Source organism: Chelonia mydas, chromosome 2, assembly GCF_015237465.2.
Source record: "Chelonia mydas isolate rCheMyd1 chromosome 2, rCheMyd1.pri.v2, whole genome shotgun sequence".
NCBI classification, from domain to species: Eukaryota; Metazoa; Chordata; order Testudines; family Cheloniidae; genus Chelonia; species Chelonia mydas.
Window position 1 is genome coordinate 238,958,614 of NC_057850.1, and position 23,902 is coordinate 238,982,515.

The 23,902-nt window shown below is 41.6% G+C and overlaps 1 protein-coding gene and 1 long non-coding RNA gene across 3 annotated transcripts in view; both read left to right on the forward strand.

Moving 5' to 3' along the window:
• The window catches only part of LOC122464769, a 139,291-nt gene extending 125,523 nt beyond the window's left edge, over positions 1–13,768 (forward strand). The window contains exons 2-3 of the long non-coding RNA XR_006289118.1: positions 13,273–13,352; positions 13,745–13,768. This is a non-coding gene — a long non-coding RNA (uncharacterized LOC122464769). The remainder of the gene's footprint in view (positions 1–13,272; positions 13,353–13,744) is intronic.
• ADARB2 (adenosine deaminase RNA specific B2 (inactive)) overlaps positions 1–23,902 on the forward strand; it is a 427,219-nt gene that overhangs the window by 177,678 nt on the left and 225,639 nt on the right. The gene's annotated exons all lie outside the window — the stretch shown is intronic.

Consider the following 23,902-nt stretch of genomic DNA (forward strand, 5'->3'; position numbering starts at 1 on the left):
CCCCAGTCAATAATAATAATAATAATTCAGCGGCCCTAAGAGGTGCAGAAATGGAGCTCCAGACTTTAGTCCTTCAGATCTTAGTGTCAGTTCTATGGGATGTAGGAGCACCACAGAACTGAAATTCCAGATTATCTGAACCCAACGTTTTATAATGTTTTGGGACGGCTGCTAAAGCTTCATGAAATCAGACTACACCTCCGCTGTAATTCAGTGGGACTACTGAATTGCACCTATTCGTATAAAGTAAAGGCCTGAGCCAACTGTCATTGGAATCAATGGGAGTGTTTCCACTGACTGACTGCAATGACAGCAGGCTCAAGGCTTGAAGAAGACTTTTCAAGGCTGACCAGAAATAGTAACCAAGTAGCCAAACAAATATGTTTAAATTGTTGCTGACTTTGGCATAACTAAAATTTAGTTGTTTAGAGACTATCATGCTATTCTGTATTACATTTGTCCTTTAAAAGTGAAAGTTTTGATGCTCTCTATAGGGCTTCAAGAAGATTTTGCTTAAATAAAACCTGTAGAAGGAAAAATGTAGTTTTTTGTCATGAAAATAAGGAGCTATTTAAGTGGCAGAAAAGTGGCACAATTTTATCCTTCTGAAACAGATCAATTTTTAAGTGAAATTATTTAATTTCTGAAGTGATTCTTTTTCTATTTTTAAAGTTAGCCTGTTGCTTCTTATCTCACAAATTTTTTCAGGACAGAGCTGTGAGTGACAGGCTCTCTCGTGCACTCTGTGTGGATGATTCAAACTTTGAATTTAAAATTTGGAGATAGAAAATCTTCCTCGGGTGAGATAGGGAGCTGACAGCTTGAATCATCAGATTCAACTTTTCACTCTTGCACAGAGTGGGCAAAAAGGAGAGAAGCATAAACCTTCAAGTGATCGTTTTACTTACCATTGTAAATTAATGTTGACTGTCCAAAAACTCAGCAAATATAAACTGGACAGCTGAATAAATGTTTTACAAAAGCATTCTCAGATGCAATATTTAGGTACCATGTAATGAGATTTTAACACAAACTCCTATGAATCTGAATTTAATACAAGTTCTTCTATAATCTCTTTTATTAAAATTCATACCATTTAACATGTATTTCATATATCACAGTTGAGAAAGTGGAATGTCTATGGAAGGAATTTTTTTGCTGCTGAACGCCAGAAGATGTTAATGTTACTGGAGATGGTTTCAAACTATAATAATTGATTCCAACCCTCCCGACTTTGAAGGTCAGATCTCTGTAGAGCAGGCTGCTTTAGCTGTGAATTTTATAAGCTGTACAACATGCATTGTGCTTGTGTTGAACAGCAATTTTCAACAGGTTGAAAATCTGTCAAATGCAAACCAGCATTTGCTACATACTTAATAGTGCTTCATCACAACGAAGGCTATTTTCCAGGCCAAGTTTCAACCCTCAAATGTTTTGACTGTTCACACTACAAAAGGCTGTGAGAATATTTTTATTATAAGGAAAATATTTCTCATGCTGTGCTTGGGGAAGGTGTCAGACACACAGGGCAAAACTCCTTTTGACTTCAATATGAGAGTTATCTGACCCAGATTCTTCCCCAACTGCTTTCAGCTGTGTGTTTGTCTGCCTTTTTACAGCTCTGTCTGCTCTATAGTGATGACTGAAAGAGATCCCAGTTACAGTGCTGCCATTTTGTAGCAAAGACGAAACCTCATTTTTCAAACATTCTTGTGGTTGCCATCTTATTTGTTAGGGGCCTGATCCAAAGCCCATTTAAGTCAATGGAAAAAAATTCCTCTTGGTTTAAACACATGTGGGATCAGAATCAACATAAGGGTGAAAGAGAAGCTGACTGGCAAACTTTTGATGAACTAGTTTATGTCAAGGTGCATACTTTCTGGGTTTGATAGACTCATAGACTCTAAGGCCAGAAGGGACCATCATCATCTTCTAAACTGACTTCCGGCACATTTGCAAGCCACAGAATCTCCCTCATATTCATTTATCATCTCTTCTGATTTCCGTTCATTACTTCCTCCCCTATCTTCATTTATCCTGTTCTACAGCTGAATCACAGCCAGTCTTATTCCCGCTCATGGTTCCTTTCAGCATGAAAGCTGATTTTCAATACACTTTCAATATCCCCATTGCTCTTGAGTAGTTAATGGCACCATTGACATGACACATTGATTTTCTGTGGCACCACCATAGCTTGGCTTGCTAAGAGCTGTGCTCACAGCATGAAATGTGCCAAGAGACAGAAGAAATTCCAAACCCATGAATTTCTAAGTTGTAGGTGATCATTATTACCCATTACTGTCTCTGCTGGCAAGAGGTGATCCACCGAAGCTGGTACTTAGGTTAAAAGATTTTTCAGTTATAGACATAAGGGAATAATAGATACAGTGCCACATTGTCAGTGAAAAATTTATTAGACTTTTGTTTAAGATCTATAGTAAGAATAAGGGGAACTGATGATTGGATGCTGATATGTTCAGATCATAGATCTCAGAGGTGGAAAAGACCCAGTAGGCTATTTAGTCCACCTTCCTGCAGCCACAGATTTCTCCTTACTGAATGTTCATGAATGTCGTAGCTATTCATTTGCTGAATATTTCCACTAACTTGAGCATTCACTAGTAATGGGTGAATCCCAAAAGGTTAGCAGGCTCATTTTCCTTTTGGTTTAAAATGCTTCTCTGTACCTTTTGTGTCTGCTAAATTGCTCTAGAATTCTTATGAGACCAGACTGTCCTGTGAGATTTCCATAAATAACAGGTTCAGACTGAACTGGAAATACTGGGAGAATAGCACTTTCCTTGGCATTTTTTGGCACTTAATTCCCTCCCATCTGGATTCAGGAAGTACAGTGTTATGCAACTAATTTTACCAAATCCCAATCTAAAAATATTTTGACCAAACTGAGTGTCATGCACGTGTTTTTCTTGAAAAAAGAAAAGGAGTACTTGTGGCACCTTAGAGACTAACAAATCTAAGGTGCCACAAGTACTCCTTTTCTTTTTGTGGATACAGACTAACATGGCTGCTACTCTGAAACGTGTTTTTCTCGGGTTTTCCTTTATTGAAATGGGTTCACCTTGAATACTGCATGTAGATCTGTTTGGCCCACCTCAAAAAAGATATCTTGGAATTGGAAAAAGTACAGAAAAGGGCAACAAAAATTATTAGGAGTATGGAACAGCTTCCATATGGGGAGAGATTAATCAGACTGGGGACTTTTCAGCTTGAAAAAGAGATGACTGAGGGGGATATGATGGAGATCTATAAAATCATGACTGATGTGGAAAAAGTAAATAAGCATGTGTTACTTACTCCTTCTCATAACCCAAGAACTAGGGGTCACCAAATGAAATTAACAGGCTGCAGGTTTAAAACAAACAAAAGGAAGTACTTCTTCACACAATTCACAGTCAGCCTGTGGAACTCTTTGCCAGACGATGCTGTGAAGGCCAAGAACAGGGTTCAAAAAACAACTAGATAAGTTCATGGAGGATAGGTCCATCAATGGCTATTAGCGAAGATGGACAGTGATGCAAATCCATGCTCCGAAGTGTCCCTAGCCTCTGTTTGCCACAAGCTGGGAATAGGCGACACGGGATGCATCACTTGATGATTACTTGTTCTGTTCATTCCCTGTGGAGCACCTGGCGTTGACCACTGTCGGAAGACAGGATAGTGGGCTAGATGGACCATTGGTCTGACCCAGTATGGCCATTCTTATGTTCTTCTGTACCTGCTTCCTCACCTGAGACAAGAAAGGAACCTCATAAGAGTTACTGTAACTGCATTTGCTGTGGGTGAAATTTAACCTTATGTAGAAGGCCAACACAAGTTCTGTGCTCCCCTTACATTCCATTAGCCTAGTGTTGGTACTCTTGGCACATATATGAAGTCTTTGTGAGCTTGGGCATTTTACTTAGTCCCTTCATTCCATAAGGATTTATGCACATGCTTAACTCTACATACTATCCCTTTAAAATCAATGGGGCTGTCCACAATGTGTCAAGTTAAACAGGTACATAACTCTCTGTAGGATCAAGGACTGTGATCTCTCTGAGCAATCAGTTTGCCTCTTTTTTGAAAAGGGTAAATATTAATACCTACCTCACAGGACCATTATGAGGCTTAACTGCTATTCATGAAACGTTTTGATCTCCTTCGGGGTAAGGGAGAGGGAAGGAGTTATAGAATTGCAAAAGGGTTGTCTTTCCACAATGATGCTTAACTTCATTTGGTCACAGCCAGCCTCCTTAAAATAACACCCCAGGAAATTCACCCTATTTTTAATTTACTTGCCAAGATCTTACATTTGACTTTAATCCCAGAGGCCTGGAACCGCAGTTGGTGCAAACTGACATAGCTCCACTGAAGCTGAGCTGATTTACAATACAGCTGAGGATCTGTTTCTAAAACCAAGCCAGTCGTAGATTTAAGATGAAAAGAAACACTACAAATTAAATTTAGTCTGTGGCCTCTAAAATCAGTTTTAACAAGTTCAACATATTACAGGTTTCAGTGGGGGGGGGGGAGGGGGGGCGAGGAATCATTTAAACTGGGAGAGGAAAAAAACCACAAATTCCCAAAGTCCAAACCTTAACAAAAGTAGTTCATAAACCCTGTGGCATCCAGTTGTTTCCATGGTTTCACGTCATGTGCATGAATTTTTAGGGTGCCGTATCATATGTGAAAGCAGCCCAGAAAAAAACCCCTCCACCTAAAGGCCTTTATTTCACTTCTCTTTTCCCTTTTTCAGCTGCTACAGCTGAAAACCTCTTGAGTTTAATTTGGATTTGAGCACTTCAAAGACTGCAGAGATCTAGAGCTTGATCCTGCCCCCACAGACGTCAATAGAGAAACTTTCATTGACTTCAGTGGGAAAAGGAGCAGGCCCCTGATATGAGACTGAGTAACAATAGCTTGGTATGATTCACTTTTCCCCAAACTCCCCAGAAATAATCTAACATTTCCACCATGATGCAATAAATTTATTAAAGGCAAATAGTCATCTAGTGCTAGAAATCCTTCAGAGTACAGTGTTTTGACTAAATGACATTTAGCAGTGTTGTAGCTCTAATGGCAAAGAAAACAGTAGCAGCTCAGTACTTAAACCTCTGTCCCAGGGTGAATATCACTTCAATATCCTGTTAAAATTCTTTGAAGTGTTTGTACCCAGGAAGCCTCAGTGGATTTACTCAGAATTAGTTAATAGTGAGAAAGCATTGAACTAAATTTATCGGTTACGGTCTCTCATGATCGCATAAAAAATAAAATTAAAAGGAATCCTCTATAGAATACTTTATCAGGCTTGGTAATGGCATCATCTCTGACAGTGAGGCAATAAAAGCATATTAGTGACCCCCTGATGAAACATGTTTACCGGTGAAGTCAAAGAGATTGATCATTCTATCTGTGCAGTGGCATTTTAGTTCTATGTACTGTTACTGTTAGTCACAAAAGCACATTGGTCTGCTAATGAATGGTGGAAAATAAATGTGTGAAACAGGATAGAATTATCGAGTCCCACTCGCTCCTTTCAGGAGACTTGAACACATTCTGCTTGCAGACTGGTCTTCTAGATCACACAGTCACCTGTATTTCTCATATTTATTAATAGTATTTGTATTACAGTGCGGCTGAAAGTCCACAACCAAGATCCAGGGCTCCGTTGTGCCAGGCACCATCCAGACACAGTCTTTCTCCCAAAGAGCTTCCACTCTAAAGAGACAAGACAGGGTGGGAAGGGAAACAGAGTCACAAAGAGGAGAAGCGACCTGTTCAAGGTCATATAATAGAGCAGAGGCAAAGCCAAGAACAGAACCAAGGTCTCCTGACGCTCAGTCTTGCACTGTATCCATGAGACCATGTTGAATTGTGCCTTGTTTTCTTCAGGATTGATGCAGTCAAAACAAAATCTTGGGATGTTTTTGAGTTCATCCTCTCATGCCACTGATACCCCACCTGAAGTCACAATCCACAGTGGCATAAACAGAGAGACAAAAGTCCCTTTCTTCTTGCTCTCTGCTTGGAAGCCTCTTGCCTCCAGCAGGTCCTCCTGAGATCCAAACGCAACTCAGGATGCATTGTTTAGAACATGGAACTCCCATCCTCATTGTCAGTGGTATGTAAATGGCACTTAGCTCTACATCATGCTCATCTCAAAATCATTGTCCAGCAATCTCAGCGCCAGACTATAAAAAGCTCCTGGAAGAAATTAAACCCAAACCAGACAGTGGTGATGCTGATGGGGGGAAAAAATGCTCTGAAGAAACCGTCAAGACCAAAACATCTCCCTCAAGGTGAGGCATCTGCTGTCTGAACATTAAGATGGTTTGGGATTCAAAGGGTTCCTGGATGCTTTGCTGCTCCTGGATACCAAAATGGTGTCAGTAGCCAAAAATGCCTGCTGCCATCTTTGGCTGACCAACCAGGAGACAATACTTCTTCCTGTCATCTGAGGGTCAGCAAGACATATATTTGTTACTTCTAGGCTCAATTATGGCACAACACCAAACCTGGATATTAGAAAAAACATGATGAAAAAAAGCTCCCAATGGTCTAATACATGGTGGGTCATCACCTCAGGCACACAGAATAATAAGACCATATCAACCTAGTGCATCACATGCCATCCGTAGTTCCCTGTTTGCAACTATGTCTAGGTTTACATCCTCTGGGTTAACATCCTGATCTTTAGGACTCTCAATAGACTGGGCCTTGGTTACTGCAGAGACTCCCATCTCTGTCACCAGGGATAACAGTGTTAGCAGTTGCAAGACCAAGATTCAAGTAGATGGAGACAGGGCCTTATCAATGGCTGGCCCAAGTACGGGTGCTTTGGACTGACCAAAGAGTTTGCAGTGTCCCACATGAAACACTGCAAAAAGCCATGTTTTTCAACCACCTTTCCTGTAATAACACTTCCAAGAATAACTCTGTGTGGGGAGGAGGAAAGAAGAAGACATGAGTAAAGGAGGGTAGAGGAAAACAAACAAAATTCAAGTAGCCATCAAAAGGATCTTTAGGAGGAGAAAGCACTACCTCTGGCTGCTTAAATGTTTTGATACACTGGTTAGTGACCAGTTACCCCTATAGTGGGTGCATAATAAATATACAGAGAGATTCTGTGGGAGCGAGGCACAAACTCAATCCATGCTGGGAAAAATTAAAGGAAACTCCACCTTAGTAACAATATCTGGAGTAGGGGAGAGTTTGGCTCAGACATCCTACTAAAGAGCAAGGGTAGAGAAAGAGATGTGTTTCTAAATATAAATTTCCCCCAAGCTTACATGAGGCTTCTGCTTTAACACTTCCACTGCTATAGAAAAGTGTGGCACTGTGTAAGAGCATTTCACCCTTTACAAGGAGAGGTTTGCTAGCTCAGACAAGTGTCACAATCAAAGACAACTTTTCACAATGAATGCAAAAGCTTCATTTAGTGTCTGCCTGACAATAATATTGGTTCTACTTTTTTCAGGTCCTGGAATTCAGATCCTTACCTGTCTGTGGTTTTAGGTTTCTACTGCAAAGATCCCTTTTTAACCACCCTAGCTATTTATACACTTCTTATTGTTTTGCAGAGAAAGGTCAATGTGACTTAAACATTAGATTTAGAACTGATCTAAGTTGCAGAAAGCACTGGCTTTCCCAATACTGAACGATTTTCAGATTATTTTTTTAAGCAGTATTGGAACCAGAAAATAAATGAATCATTTAGCTGGAACTTCTTCAGCCCAAAGAAAGCAGCAAGGGATGGATAAAGGCACATCAGGAATTCTATTTAAGATTCCAAGTCAACAAATCAGGCATTAAATTCCTCACTCCTCCCATTTCCCAGAAGAAGGTGACCAGAAATTAGAGAGAGAGCTCAGTAATGTTCTACAGTTCTCTCTTTAATCCAAAGTGACACTCAGATCTAGTAGCTGACACAATGGAAAGCTAGAAAATGTCTAAACTGGGGTTTTCAAAAGAACCTAAAGGAATTAGATGCCCAACTCCAAAATAATCTCAGTGGATATGGATGACTGGGCACCTTCAGGACTCTCTGAAAATCCCAGTCCTGGTTGTAATTCAGGATGAGCCACTATGTATGTTTTGTGTTTGGCTTTGGAAAAGTCACTTAACATCCTTATGTCTCTGACAGTCCAAGCAGAAACAGGTTCCTTGGAAAATGTGTAGACCTGACTTTTCAGTGAGCGAAAAAACAAGGGTGTGTCCTCTAGGGACAAGAAAGGGGAGATAACGAAAACCAATGAGAATCAGCGGATAGAGATGAAGACTCTAACGGGAGAGGAACTGGGATGGAGAGTTAATTTTGAACATCTGAGGAGGAAGGTCAAGAGGGAAGCATGATTGTCTTTTAGAAGCCCTGACATTTTGTTGGATCAGGCCTTATTTAGATTACAGCAGTGGTGGGCAACCTGCAGGCTGCATGCAGCCCATCAGGGTAAGACGATTGTGAGGTACAAGTCACTTTGCTGATTTTGACCATCCGCAGGCATGGCCCCCGGCAGCTCCCAGTGGACGCATTTCACCATTCCTGGCCAATGGGAGCTGTGGGAAGCGGCAGGCTGCAGGGACATACTGGCCGCCACTTCCCGCAGCTCCCATTGGCTGTAAACAGTGAACTGCGGCCACTGGGAGCTATAGGGGGCCGTGCCTGTGGATGGTCAACATTGGCAAAATGTCTCATGACCCACAATCAGCTTACCCTGATGGGCCACAGGTTGCCCATCACTGCATTCATAGAATCATAGAATATAAGGGTTGGAAGGGACCTCAGGAGGTCATCTAGTCCAACCCTCTGCTCAAAGCAGGACCAATTCCCAACTACATTACAGTCTAAAAGAATCTAGATGGAGAAAAAATATGTGATAATGGACTTCAGTCTATCACAGAAAGGCATAACACGATTTAATGGCTGGAAGTTGAATATACACAAATTCAGACTGGAAATGAGGCATACATTTTTAACAGTGAGAACAATTGACCATTGGAACAACTTACCAAGAATCATGGTGGATTCTCCATCAGTGACCATTTTTAATCAAGGGTGGATGTTTTTCTAAAAGAGAGATTATTTTGGGGGTGTTCTATAACCTGTGTTATACAGGAGGTCAGAGTAGATGATCACAATGGTCCCTTCTGTCTTTGGAATCCATGAATCTATTGAACTCTTTATTCTACACCTAAGGATAAGATCACATAATAGACTGTTGCATATTTTAGCTCATTTCAGAATGCAAAGGCCTGGGATTCTGTCCCCATGAAGCTTATTTTTTTTTCCTCTCAATCAAAGGACTTTTCTTGCCTCTTTACAGTTCTGGGTTGTATATTTGGTGAAATGGAATTTCAAAAAAAACTTGGAGAATTTAAACAAAAAAAGTAGTCATATCTGATTTTTCAATCTTTCTCTCACCATCTGACGTGGTGTAGTAATAATAATAATACTGTGCATATCTTTAGTGCCTCTTATTCAAGGATCGTAAGTGTTTTTTAAAAGATGGATAAGTATTACTATTTCCATTATAAATGGAGGAACTGCAATTTCGAGGGCTTTGGTATCTGATTGTTAGAGCTCCTGAGCACCTGGAGTGTCTACTTAAGTCAATAGCACCTTCTGAAAATCAAGCCTTAAGTAACTTACCAAATGAGTCTTTGGAGAATCAGGGCTAAAACGTGCTAGTCATAGGCGTTAGTCATGAGACCATGTGCCTCACATCAAAAACCATGGGCTAGATCCTCATCAGGAGTTATCTGGCATAACTGCTTTGATTTCAGTTAAGCTACATCATTGTATTTCAGAAAATATAATAGTTGGGATCCACCTGTAATCTGCTTCAGTGCAAATAAAGACATCAGTGTGTTTAAGGGAAATTATTGCAGCACCATATGGTGTTGATGCTACACAAAGAAGCCTAGATGCTGGCAGCAATGTTCACTGACAGATCGTCCTTCCCCTTGTGTGTTTTTGAATCAGCATTTCCCCCTTCATTATTCAAGATCCATTATAAACAATCTTGCATTGTCTTTGATTTTGTTGTTTGTTGTTACGTTTTGCCTGTAACAGTTGCAATGCAATGGGGAATGGGAATGGCAGCAGCAAAGTTGATGACACAGTGGAAAGCTGCCATAGCTGATGTGGCAGTGCTAATCCACTGAAATGACACCAATTTATTTCTCTGTTTTTCTGAGAGTATTACAAGACTGGCTTTTGCTACAGTACGTTAGTAAAACGACCCCTCACTAAAAGTCCCCAGGACAGTATGTTTGTGGCCTTTACAAATCATAAGCCTAGTTTTGTTTTCCTCAGCTCAGAAATAAACTTACCATAGCTTCTGTCAGCTAAAGGTCATCTGTCAGCTAGAGGTGCTGGGCCTTTACTTTCCCGTCATGGGGAGAGAAATTAGCATCCACAAGGTAGGTCATTGCAAGGATGCACAATATTAGGGACTATTTTCCTCAAAGGCTGGCTGAGAGGTTGCAGAATTTTCTTTCAAGATGTGCACGTTCCCACAGTTAGGATAGCTTTTGTCACCTCCAAGCTAGATTACAGTAATGCATTCTGTCAAGCATTTGCCCTTGATGGCCGCTTGGAAGCTTTAGGTAAATGCACAATGCAGGTTGTCTTTTAGGTAGAGTTGGCCAACAGAAGCACATTACACCAGTGCACTAGCTATAAAGCACAGAACAGCTGTTGCATGGCCAATGCCCAGTGCAACATTTGCAGTTTCCTGAGGACTCCTTCTGTCATTCTCCAAGATTGAATAATAGTTGCTAGAGGCTAGTTGTTCTATTTGAAGTGTTCACCTTTGTAGTTAGAACTGCTCAGCTGTGTGTCATAGACCTTCTACTGTTAGAGGCTTGCCTTAGCTCATGTAGTAAGGTCCTAGGCTTTTAGAGGAGGAGGGTCTGAGTTCTATCCCAGTACTGCCATGGCCTACAATGCTGTGATAACTTTGAAGGCTCTTAGTGGGCATAGATTTCTAACAACAAATGACTTTTTTAGCATCTGTAGATTGGGTCTAATATTAAGGCTAAATTAGTGTTGCTCAGTTTGTTTTCAGCTTATGGGGGCTCACGGAAAAACAAAGTTTTATAAAAGCTCCCCTTCCAGTTCGGCATTTTATTTCCTTTGTTGTTCGACATAGATCAAGTTTCCTTCTAAAAATGTTGATGTCCAGAAGTACATCAATATTCATAAAAATATACACATTGTTTATTGTATGGAGAGTATCCTAGAAACAAAGTGACCCCTGTAAAGAGGGAAAGTATCAAAGGTATGGATTCTAAGGTACCCATCACTGGAGTATCAAAGTGCTGGGTTCAGGATAACCAGCTTGCATCAACCCAACATATGCCGCTGTAACAATGGTTACAGTACGGAGAGATCTGCTCTGAGGCAACTTACATTGTCAACATTACAGTGTTCCCATCTGTCTCATAAACAAGAAAATCTTGGCTTTCCACAGGAATTGAAGTTGTGAACTTGTCACTATTGGGATTTTCTATTAAATGTCTGTTCTTTGGGTAACCCATCCATTAAGCCAATTTCTAAACATCTGACAAACAGTTGATACCTTCAGGGGAGTACCTTACCTCCACCATCTTTTCTGTGTGGTTTGATCATGCGATCTAGCTGACTGGTGAGGGCACTCAAGTGAAGAAGGGGGTCCCTTTGTTGACTCCAGGTGGCTTTAGATCAGGTCTTTTGACCTTTAACGGAAGCTTAAAATTACTGTCATCCTGTTTCCGTTCTAATGACAATCTACATTGATGCTATCATACTTATGCTTTTCAAAAATGTTAAGAACCAGGACAATTCTCTGACAATGATTTCTAAATGGATAGGAAATGTAGTTTTGAGAAGTGCTTATAAAACAGGAGTGCTTTTTCTTCTCATAGAACTCACTGAGCTGCTTTTCTTAGATAATTTTTATTGTATTTTATTCCTCTATTATACTTGTCTATTTGTTTGCATGGGTTGCAGTGCAGTCATATTTTTCAGGCTATAGCTTTCTTTCTCTTTTGAAGAGCAATAAATGGCCACAAGGAATAAATGCAGGTTTTTCTGTGCTAATTTTCTAACTATTTAAATGTAAATGCATGCTACTTAAAATAATTCAGTCTTATTCCTGCCAATGTGTTTACATTAAAAGAATAAATATATTTTCCAGATGACAAATTTAGGGAAAAGATGATTATTCTTTTAATGTAAATACACTGGCACTACTAATACATTTTGCCCGAAGTTCATTTTGGGGGAGATGAGGTACATTCAGTTACTTGGATGGATGGATTCATAGGTAGATTCTGGTAGCTGGTTAAAACTCATTCATTCATTTTGCTGGTGCAGACCAAATCCTTCATTTGTATTGGCAAGAAACACTAATTATGAGGGGCCACCCCTCAAAAATAAGTTCGACCAACATCGCTTCTTGTGGGATGGTAAACAAAATCAGAAAAAACATGGCTCCAAAGCAGGCCTAAAGCACCTTCCCCATAGAATCAACTCCAAGTCCTCCCTCCAGTGGGTGAATGAAGAAGGCTGATAAGTGTTACAAACAAAAATCACTTTCCGCCTTTCGGATACCAGGACTTAGTTGCTTATGATAAAACTTTTTGCATTTGTATACTGCCTTCTAATTGAAGTTCGCAGTATGCTTTACAATCATCAGTTAATTTAGCTTCACATAACTGATGTGGTTAGTTTCACATCTACTCCCATCCAGCAGAGGGCTGGGGCGTGGATTTGGAACTCTCTCTCCTTCCTTCTCAATTTCTTTTACATTTTAAAGGTGGCTTGAAGTAGCAGTATAGCTAATATACAGATTTTAAAGCCTTGTGTTTATTTCTTTAGTGCATCATGTTAAGAGTTAACTCTGGAAAAGTGTATCAGAGAATCTTCAACATACATGATAAAAATCATATCACATACTTTGTTGAATATAAATGTGGAGATAAAGGGAGAGGAGAACAAAAAGTGTGTGTGCGGGAGGAGTATCACAGCTCAGTGGGAAGCCAGGAGGAATACAAAGTTGAGTTTTTTGGATCTTTTAAAACTATTTTGTTAAATAGCATAACCCCAAATTTTCTAAAATATGTCTAGAATTCTAATAGAAGAGTTCAACTATCATGGTCAAAGCACTTGAAGAAGGTGCCTGGGATTAAGGGGCCGAGGCTGGTGGGGAAGAAAAGACTGATACTGATGGGGAGAGAGTTCCTTTAAGCCCCTTGGGTTTATATAATCCTCCCATTCATTATTCTTTTCAGTGACACTGAGGTTCTGTCTGTGCTACTAGAATTCCTACTTCCTCAAAGTTTGTAGGAGTTTGGAATAAGCTAGCAAAAAGGTAGGAGTTTCCACCACACACAGCCTTCTAACATGCGGGGAGAAAGGGACATTATTTCTCACAGTGTGTTTGTTGGGCCCCAACTATCCTTTCTGCTACCATGAGTGGATGGGCAATGGGCCTTACCTGTGCAAAGCAGGGGGAGTGCTGATTCTAAGGGAACTGTTCCTCCAAAGTAGAACTGGTTGCAATTTTCCACTTCTGTTTTTTCTGTGAAATTTGTATTTTCAACAAGAAAAGTCTTGAAAATAAATTGGCTTCTTTTTGTATTGTCAATCAGTTCTAAAGCTGGTCCGCATTTTTTCGGTTTGTCCAAAAATGTGGACCAATTGTTTTTCTAGTTCAAAACATACCTAAATAAAAATATGAATTTTTGTATGGTTTTTTTTCAGAACCCTCCACTATACCCTGACTGAATCTGGATTTATGAAATCTGGGAGCGAGGCTGGTGGTTGCTGGATGTGGAGCAGGGGACCAGCTGCTGTGCATAGCACTGTCCCCTGCTGCTCCCCATATTTCCATTTGGAAACCACATTGGGATTTAACAGTATGTCAGGCACCATTAATTCCTGCTGGGTTACATAGGCAGCTGCTGCTATCATAACTTTGGGAGGACACAACCATTGGTATTGTATCTCCCTCTGGGGCCAGTTGGGAGTGGAGCCAGCAGAGCAGCATGGAGAGTCCCCCACCTCTCTGCCCCTCCTTCCTACCCCCCGCATTACTGCCTCTGTCTCCGTGGAACTAGGGCTTCCTTTTCTCATACTTTCCTAGGCTTTGTGGAGTTGAGAAGCTGTGTTCTATCCCTTCTTCCTATCCCATTCTCCCAACAAAAGCCCCCATCCTGAAATCACAATCGTTGGGAAACTCCTGTAGGTCAAGTTTGCTGACTCCTCTGCCCCCTCTGTCCATGGGTTTTTCTGTTCGGGGGTATGAGTTGGCCCTTGGTCATGTCACATCAGAGAATGACAGGTTAGTGTATTAAGGCTTGACCACAGGCTTCGTCCTTCTAATGGTCACTGTCCGGCTGGTAATCATGTTTCAAACATACATTGCAGCTCATAACTTTGCAAATGCAATTTCACAATGCAGTCCTGCAGACAGGATCCACTGAATTCAGATTGTCCATTTCTAACACTTGTGCAGAAGAGCAATTGTCCAGACCAGCCATAAGATGTAAGATGGCAAAAATGAAACAATTATTTTACTGCTAATCAGAATCCACTGATGATAAAATGATGGATGAACATAGCTACCCATGCAGAAAAATGATAGCACATGTTTTGTTTAAGGTCTATACTGGCAAGAAAGGGACAATCTCTGTAAACTAGACCCATACCTTTTGGCATCTTCAACAGTGCACAATATTTCTCACCTAGGAGAGAACACAGATAAGTTTATAAAGCTAATAACAAAGTGTTTGTGTCATTATTTAATCACTCTAAAATTGCACATTACTGTTGTCACATGGCTACAGTAAATTTGCCATATTTAAAAGGAAATAGAGCTTAAGGGTAAGCTAGGGTTTGGTGATCTGTCAAACTGAAAAGAGCATTTAACAGGCTTTTAATCCATTTCATAGGTTATTGTCCCCTTGAGTGCTGTTAGAGTCTGCCGATAAGAAAAATGAGAACAAAGGGTTATTTTCACTTACAATTCAGCAGCTCATAATATTATTACTGTGTCATTGGTAAACAAACAAAGGTGCACTAATAATTGTATCCTTTAAACATGCAGCGTGCAGTAAATATTTGTTCATTTCAAAGTAAACAGGCTGTAGGAATTAGAATGCTATTTCCATCAAAGGTACCAGATTAAATACTCACAACGCTGAGCACCACCAAGAGACACATGCTTGCCATTTTTATATGGTTTTCTTGATCTCAGGTCTGCTTGTACTGGGGGAAAAATAGACATTTGAAGTAAAACTATAATTAAAATCCAAATTAAATCTCATCCTGTTTCCCTTTTGAAGCCTAATCTGAAGATGGTCTATAATAATAAATATACTGTTTCATACCATAGAGATAGACAGCTACAAAAAATAACCTGCTACTCACCTCCCCTCATCTTGCTCTAATTAATGGAGTGCACAATGGCATCCAGAAGACAGAAATTTTATTTTTCTGCTCACTAGCTCCATGCAGGATAGACGGATGGATGAGCAATTCCTTTCACACTGTGAAAGACAGACAGATGGTCCAATAGGACACTTGAAGTTTTGACTCCAGAACAATGTGCTCTGGTGTTAGCCATGGGGAGTCTCCAGCGTCTCTATTCTGCTTCACAGGCACAAGACGTGGAGAGAAAAACTTCTAAAATTAGACTGTCCCCAGGAGTCATTCCTGCCTTCAATCGTGAGGTGAGCTCTGCTTCTGAGGTGATGCAGGTAATGCTGGTTAGCTGTCCTCATTCTCACTTGTATCTGAAAGCACCTTGAGGCCCTGGAATTGGGGCCCCATTGTGCTAGGCACTGTACAAACATATAGTAAGTGACTGTCCCTGGCCACAGAGTTTACAATCTAAATAGATAGAAGACAGACAAAGGTTGGAAGAAAGGCAGTAGTACTATTATCCCCCTTTTACACATGGGGAACTGAGGCTCAGAGCAATAAGGGGTAACAATTTCAAGATGCCTAGACTCATTTTCAGAACTGTCATAGGCAATTATGAGCCTCTGTTTCACTGAAAATCATTAGGTCCTAGGCTCCAGAATTACTTCGGCACTTCTGAAAATGAGATTGATGCTTTTTAAATCACTTTGGCATTTTTGAAAATGTCACCCTAAGGGACGTGCTGAAGGTCCTTGGGGAGTTTGCAGCAGAGCCAGAACTCACTTCTGAATTTCAGTCCACTGGTTTAACCACAAGACCATCCTTCCTTTCTAAGGAGCCTTTGAATCCCCACGTTTCTTATCACTGAGAGAGAAGGGGCTGGATTTTTTTGGTTAGGTGGGGTTTTTAAATATTGTGAGCCTTTGAGATTGGTTCTGAGTGGACGAGCCATCCAAATATTTTTTTTCTCAACAATAAAATTCAATGCCAGCCTTCAGCCTTGTGGCCCAAACTGATTTCTGTGGCTGAGGAACTCAGGTACCATAACCTATTGTTTGTGCAATGAGAGACATCCAAGCACTAATAAATCAAATCCGAACTACAAATCCTTGAAAAGCTAATGGTTGGTGCAGGGACATCTCTGCCAGACTCTGAATTGTAGCAGCTCCTGCTGGTGCCACTATATTAACAGAGTCATAGCTCTGGAGAGAGAACCACTGAGTGAAGCTGAGTAGTTCTGATGCCAGCATGGCAAATGATTCAATACAGATCATTACATATACTGGATGATGCTCACAACAGATAAGTGTAAGGCTATGTGTGAGCTCCCCTGTTTGCTGTTGCTGTTGTTGTTTTTCCCCAGAGGATTTAAGTGATCGAATGCTAGAGATAGGGAGGCTCAGAAGTAGTTCTGGGTCAGGTGAGAGTGGCTGATTTGGTAACATGACGGGGTCATACTGGTGTTCTCCCCTTAACATGAAAACAGCAGCTCTGCAAAGAGGGAAGAATGGGTGCAGGGGTAAGACCCAGTTGTGAACTGGTATGCCTGGAGCTTGGTTTTCCCCTCATGCCATTTACTGGACTATAGGTCGTGGTCTGATGACTCAGAAAGAAAGCGTGCTAATATCAGTGCTTTGCAATTCTATAGCACCTTCCATCTGAGCATCTTAAAGCTCTTGGCAACCCTTTCGACCCAAGCCTTGCACTACCACTTTGAGAGAAGCAATATTAACCCTGTTTCATAGATTGGGAAACTGGGCTGCAGAGAGACAAGGTAACTTCCCTAAGGTCGCACAGTCGGTCACTGAAAGAGCTGGGAATAGAAACCAGGTATCATCTTGTTCCCCTGCTCTAACCACTAACCAGCTGCCTCCATGACTAAGTTAAATTGCATGCATGTGATGTTAACACAGAGATAGACCAAACCACTTCAGACACCTGAACGCTGAGGATTAGCGAAGTATCCAACAAGCAATTTCTATACTAAGCAGTACTATAATTAGAGCTATGGACAGAGAGGCATTCAAAATACTATGTACAAAACACCCATTGAGTTTAATGGGCCCAATACCATATGTGCACTTACATGCTTAAAGTTAGTGTTTAAGTACCCTGCTGACTTGATGCCATATTGCTCTACAGCTTCAGGTCAGATCCTTAGCTGATGTAAATGGGCTGCATGCCCTTGACTTCAGTAAAACCATGCCACTTTAGTCCAACTGAGGCTCTGATTTGTAGCTCTCACAGTAGGGTTCAGCTTTTTAAAAGCCCAGGCTTTTCTGCTTGTCAGAAAAGCAGAGAAAAGCGCTGTCTATAAGCAGTGCTCTCTCTGGGCTCTGGCAGCTATTTCAGTTCATCTCTGTCCATGAAGAAAAACAATAGTGTGGAGTTAGGTGGGGAGAACTCATGTCTAAAGCTTTTAAAAAGTTATTTTAAAAGTATTTTTAATCTTCACAATGGAAGTGGCTTAATTAATAGTGGTAACTGAAATGGTCTTTCCTTATCTTGGTATGTAAGTGCCCCATGGCCTGGTACTAAAGAGTGCTCAGCTGAGGATGATGAGCTAGGAGTTTTAGAGCATTCGAAGTGTCAACCTCATCAGACAGCTCTGAGGCCTATGTTGGAATTGCGCTGTGAAGCACCATCCAGGAGCCACTTTAGGACGAGGCAGTGCAGTGACTCAGTGCCCTTTTCTGCTTTCTGTAGACATCAGTACAGATCACCAGGGAAAAATGAGATTTTTTGGCCTCCCTGTGCACTCACATCACAGATCCATCAAACATACTGGCAGTTTCTGGTAGGGGAGAAAAAAGGCCCAAGTCTGACATCATGGGGTGTTGCAGTTGAGGAGTGAGGTGCATTGGCAAAGCTGAATGGAGATGCTTGAATACCATCTGCCAACACTATGCCTGGCCCTAGCCAGGGCTATTAGCCCTTTACTTTCATTATTTTTAAATTCACTCACAAATTCCTTTTTTGCCTGGCCAAACACGCCCAGATGCCACTGTGTTCTGTGTATGAGGATTATTGATGAATGCGGGGCAGACACCACATGTGGCTAGATAATTAGAGAGAGCCCAAAACAATGAAGACACGTGGGCATGGATAAAACTGATGAATAGAGCAGCAGGGAGTACATTTTCAACGCTTCAAATTGGACGCGCATCTTCCATTAAAATTTTAATGGGAGCTGTGTGTTTAAGTCCTGTCCATTGTGCTAAAAATCTATCTCTGTATGTTTTAAAACTAATTGATTTCTGAAGGTACCCCGCAACTCACTGGATATTAGCAGCAAATAATAATCTTTGGGAGAAAACATATATTTCACACTGTTCCACAGCTCTACTAATGCTGTTAGGGCATTTGTCTATTTTTACACCAATTCTGTAATGCAATCCCTGAAGGTCACTCTTTAGGAAAGGCCTTAATTAAGATTTCTGCCTGCAGCAAATTATGGGAACTATAATATATCACGCTGTAGCAACCCAGATACAGATCATTGGCTACCCTGATCCAGTCATGTGCTATGAACAAATATTACCATTTTCATATCGTTGAGGATCGTTTTACAATGCGATTAAAAATGCAGTGTCTTAGTTTTTTTAATACATCTATGAGAAGACAGAAGAATCTTTCTTTCAGGCCAAATGCACTGCTCAGTTTATGCAGTGAAGGTCAAATGTAGACATGGATACATAGCTGGCTGAGGACTGCAAGGCTTTTTTGCATCATAAATATTAAAAAGAATACTGTTTAAAAGGTCCAATCTATTTTTATTTAATTAATTTCCTTCCATCTGTTTTACTCTTCCTTCCCTCTGGACTGCCAAGGTCTGCTCTTCCTAGTCCAAGGACAGATCCTCTTTACCTGCCAGCCCTGGGCATTCATGACTGATGTGATTCCAAATCAAGACTTACAAATTTGGGGCCTGATTTTCAGAGGTGCTGAGCACCCATAACTCCTACTGATGTCAGAGGGTTCAGCACTTCTGAAAATCAGACCATTAGCTTCCAGGTGTTTGTCTCCGCCTGCTTTAGGCCCTGGTCCCGCAAGTGCCTGAGTGTGGGCAGACCCCTGTGCCCAAGCAGGCAGTGGGGATCCACATTGGTGCAGGGATCCATCCACACAGAAATCATTGCAGGATCAGAGCCATATTTAGTGACTGCTCTGACCTTTTTTTTTTTTAAACAAAAAAATATCGCAGCTTTGAGATTTCTAGCTGTGGATCTTCTATGAAATGAGCGGTTTTTACTTTTCATTGTAGCAATGGCAAGATAACTTACTTGGGATATTTCAGTCTCTAGTGGATAAGGGATTTACTACTCAGATAACATACCTGGGAGGATAAGTTTGAAAATATCAATGCACTCATCAGTAGCCAGGGATCATGCTTAGGGGCGTAGGGGACAAAAGGGTGCTTTCCTTCTCCTACTTTTTCTGTCCCCCCTCGCCTTCCTCTTCCTCCCTCTCCCTGTCCTCCGGCTACATTGACACTGGCCCACGTATGGCTACATCTGCTCTTGGAGCTAGGGGCGTGAATCCCAGCTCACACAGTCATACGTACCCATGGAGTTCAGGCAGATGTGTACTCTGGGCAGCCACCCTATGCCGCTGTTCACCGATGCCCATGCTACTGTAGTGATACTTCTGTGTTCAGCATGGTAGGTCAATGAACACTAGTACAAGTGTGTCGGAATTGCACCCTGAGCTCCAAGTGCAGATGTAGCCATTTGTGGGCCAGGAACAATCCGTCTCGGAGTCAAGACCCCGTCCCCACCCCTCCCACACACAGCCTGGGGGCACAAAGAAGGGAGCATGGTGGTAACCTCCTGAGTGTGAATACTGAGTAGCTCCAGTATTGTGACTCCCCACACTGCACCCAGCCTGGGCGTATGTATGAATGATCTCCCGTCTGGCCCAGTGAAAAGAAACCAAACCTTCTTGTAGGCATGAAGAGTTCAGTTATCTATTCCGCTCGCCCCATCTCTTATTTCATTGGCCACCTCAGCACAGCTGGGGCCTAAAGCAGGCATGCTGAAGGATTGCGGGAGAGAGCCTCTTCTTGCTGCATTTCCTCCCTAACTGGAAGCAGAACCCATCCCCAAGAGTCTGTTCATTCATAAGACTCCCATCCTAATATTTTCAGCCTCTTGCCCCCTTTTTCCTGTCACCATCCCGCTGCAATAGTTTTTTTCTCTGCCTTTCCACCACAATATCCATAAATATAGAGAGGCGGCTGCTACGAGACAAATCATGCTGCACTTCCTCAGAATATCCCTAGAAATCTATACAAGATATATCCATTTGGTGCATGGCTGTACAGCTGAATCTTACTGCTTCCCTCACTCCTGTGAAAATCATGGATCTCACCCTATTCGCTTTGGCCTTGGGCACGCCAGGAACATTGCACTCCAGAGGAGAAAAAAAAAGAGAAAATTGTTTTGCTCCTGACCAAGGCACCTAAAACATTTCATATGCTGCAAGGTAATGGTGGCACTGAGAGTGGACAGGGAGGGAAGGTCCATATTTCTATCCAAATGAAGTCTGCTGTCCACAGCCAGATCACTGTCCATTGCCTTAATCTCAAAGGTCAGCGCTTTCCCAGCTGCCTAACATATACCATTGACAGGGATACTGCCTGCCACCAAAAAAAAATCCGCCTCATTTTTACTTTAATGAGTTCTTTTTTCAAAAAAAATCTACTGCCGATTGTGAAGAGGTTTTATTTTTGTATTTTATTTGAAACCAATGCATTTTTCATTACAAGCTGACAGTACAGCGAAGAACAAGTTAGTGTTTTAGCCTTGTGGCTCATCGGAGGTCAGTAATCAACTGCCACTAATAAAAGACTCGGTATCATTTAATACCATGCTTTTATATAGCGTGACAGCATATATGGCCTTGCAAGTCCATGAGTGAAAAATGGCACTAGGCCTTTAAAATATACATGCCTTCTGGTCTGTGTTTAGAGGTATCCTTCCACTCCCTATAAGGAAGGTATCTTCCCCTTCCCTGTGTTACATGACAGTAACAGACGACAGTGGTATTTCAAAGCAATCAGGAGTGCATCAGGCTAACTTGCCTGCTTTCCTTTCTTTATTTTTATTCCACTGTGATGTGTTCAGGATATTTTTTAACTATATTGATGAATTGTGAAATAGAGAAAAATATAAAGTCTTCACATGAGGAGGAGGCAGTTTACCTATGACTTTCTTGTGTCACTTCTCAAACAAATTTTCTAGGGTTTTATTTTCCCCCCTCCCTTTCCAGCCAAATGAGAGAAATATAGCCTGCACATGAGAGATAATATTGTCCTGGGAAATATCCAGTGGATTAATGTATTTCTACTGAAGCTAGCAGGAAATTGTGTTTCAGTTTGTGCTTATGGGCTTATTGTGAATACGTCATATTGAGAACAATTTGTTAAACAAGAAATATAGGGTGTTAAAAAATAGGAAGGCAAAATAAACTGAGAAAGTCAGATTCTATAATAGGCTTGATGTGTATCTGCATTGTTAATAGTCCAGATGCCACATTGGTGACTCCCTTCATTCTGATGAATAGCCCCCTATTCCATAACGAAACAAAAACCTATTGTCATCTCCAAGTTATTTATGTTCTGTATCTCATGCTGCCTCTATACATTATTCCAGTGGTGTTAATTTGTAAACACCCTTTTGATGACATAACTATAGGTAAATAGCTGTACAGTGTGGTTAAGTGGTAATGCCTATATGATACGATGCAATTAAACTTAAAACAATGTCCACCTTTAGAAACAGGAAACCTCGGTGAAAGGAAGAGAGAGAGAGAGTACAGATAGGTCTGACTCAGCGACATCATTGCACAATAAATGGATGATCGCAGTGAAGCAGAGCCAAAAGTGAGCTGTGAAGGGTCATCAATAACTAGTGGGAGTAAATGATGTATCAGAGCCAGCCACTTGTAGGTGCCATTTATACAGCAGCGGCTTGGATTTTGATGGGCAACTAGGTCATTTTTTGTCAATTTTGATGGAGCCACGTTAGTGTTCACTCGCTGGGTGTGATACACACTATTGATAGGGCATTAAACTTAGTCATTACTGCCATAGCGCAGTGAGAGACTTCCACATCCACCTCCTATGTCACGTACCCTATGAGCAGGAGCAATCCAGGGATTTTGTCAGCCTGTCCAGAGCAGAGTGGGCTATGTGGCTCCTAATTAAAGTCAAATTGCTACGTGTAGAAACGAAGCTTTGCCCACACACAGCAGCTTGCAGGACTGGGACCTAAACTATATTGTTGTGTAGAATTAGGCCAAGGTTCTTAAAAGTGACTAGTGCTTTTGGGGGCCTGCATATTTGAGTGTCCAGCATGTACCACCTTAAAGGAGCCTGATTTACAGAAAGTAGTGAACACTCTTCCTCTGAGAACCAGGCCCCTAATCCCAAGACACTTTTGAAAGGTGAGGCCTCTTTGTATTGTCTGTTCTAAACCAGTATTAGTTATTTCAGCTGCGCCGTGCATTAAGAATGTTCCATCCCCTTAGTTCAGGGGTCGCCAACCTGTGGCTCCGGAGCCACATGCGGCTCTTCAGAAGTTAGAATCATAGAATATCAGGGTTGGAAGGGACCTCAGAAGGTCATCTAGTCCAACCCCCTGCTCAAAGCAGGACCAAGTCCCAGTTAAATCATCCCAGCCAGGGCTTTGTCAAGCCTGACCTTAAAAACCTCTAAGGAAGGAGATTCTACCACCTCCCTAGGTAACGCATTCCAGTGTTTCACCACCCTCTTAGTGAAAAAGTTTTTCCTAATATCCAATCTAAACCTCCCCCACTGCAACTTAAGACCATTACTCCTCGTTCTGTCATCTGCTACCATTGAGAACAGTCTAGAGCCATCCTCTTTGGAACCCCCTTTCAGGTAGTTGAAAGCAGCTATCAAATCCCCCCTCATTCTTCTCTTCTGTAGACTAAACAATCCCAGCTCCCTCAGCCTCTCCTCATAAGTCATGTGTTCTAGACCCCTAATCATTTTTGTTGCCCTTCGCTGGACTCTCTCCAATTTATCCACATCTTTCTTGTAGTGTGGGGCCCAAAACTGGACACAGTACTCCAGATGAGGCCTCACCAATGTCGAATAGAGGGGAACGATCACGTCCCTCGATCTGCTCGCTATGCCCCTACTTATACATCCCAAAATGCCATTGGCCTTTTTGGCAACAAGGGCACACTGCTGACTCATATCCAGCTTGTCGTCCACTGTCACCCCTAGGTCCTTTTCCGCAGAACTGCTGCCTAGCCATTCGGTCCCTAGTCTGTAGCGGTGCATTGGATTCTTCCGTCCTAAGTGCAGGACCCTGCACTTATCCTTATTGAACCTCATCAGATTTCTTTTGGCCCAATCCTCCAATTTGTCTAGGTCCTTCTGTATCCTATCCCTCCCCTCCAGCGTATCTACCACTCCTCCCAGTTTAGTATCATCCGCAAATTTGCTGAGAGTGCAATCCACACCAT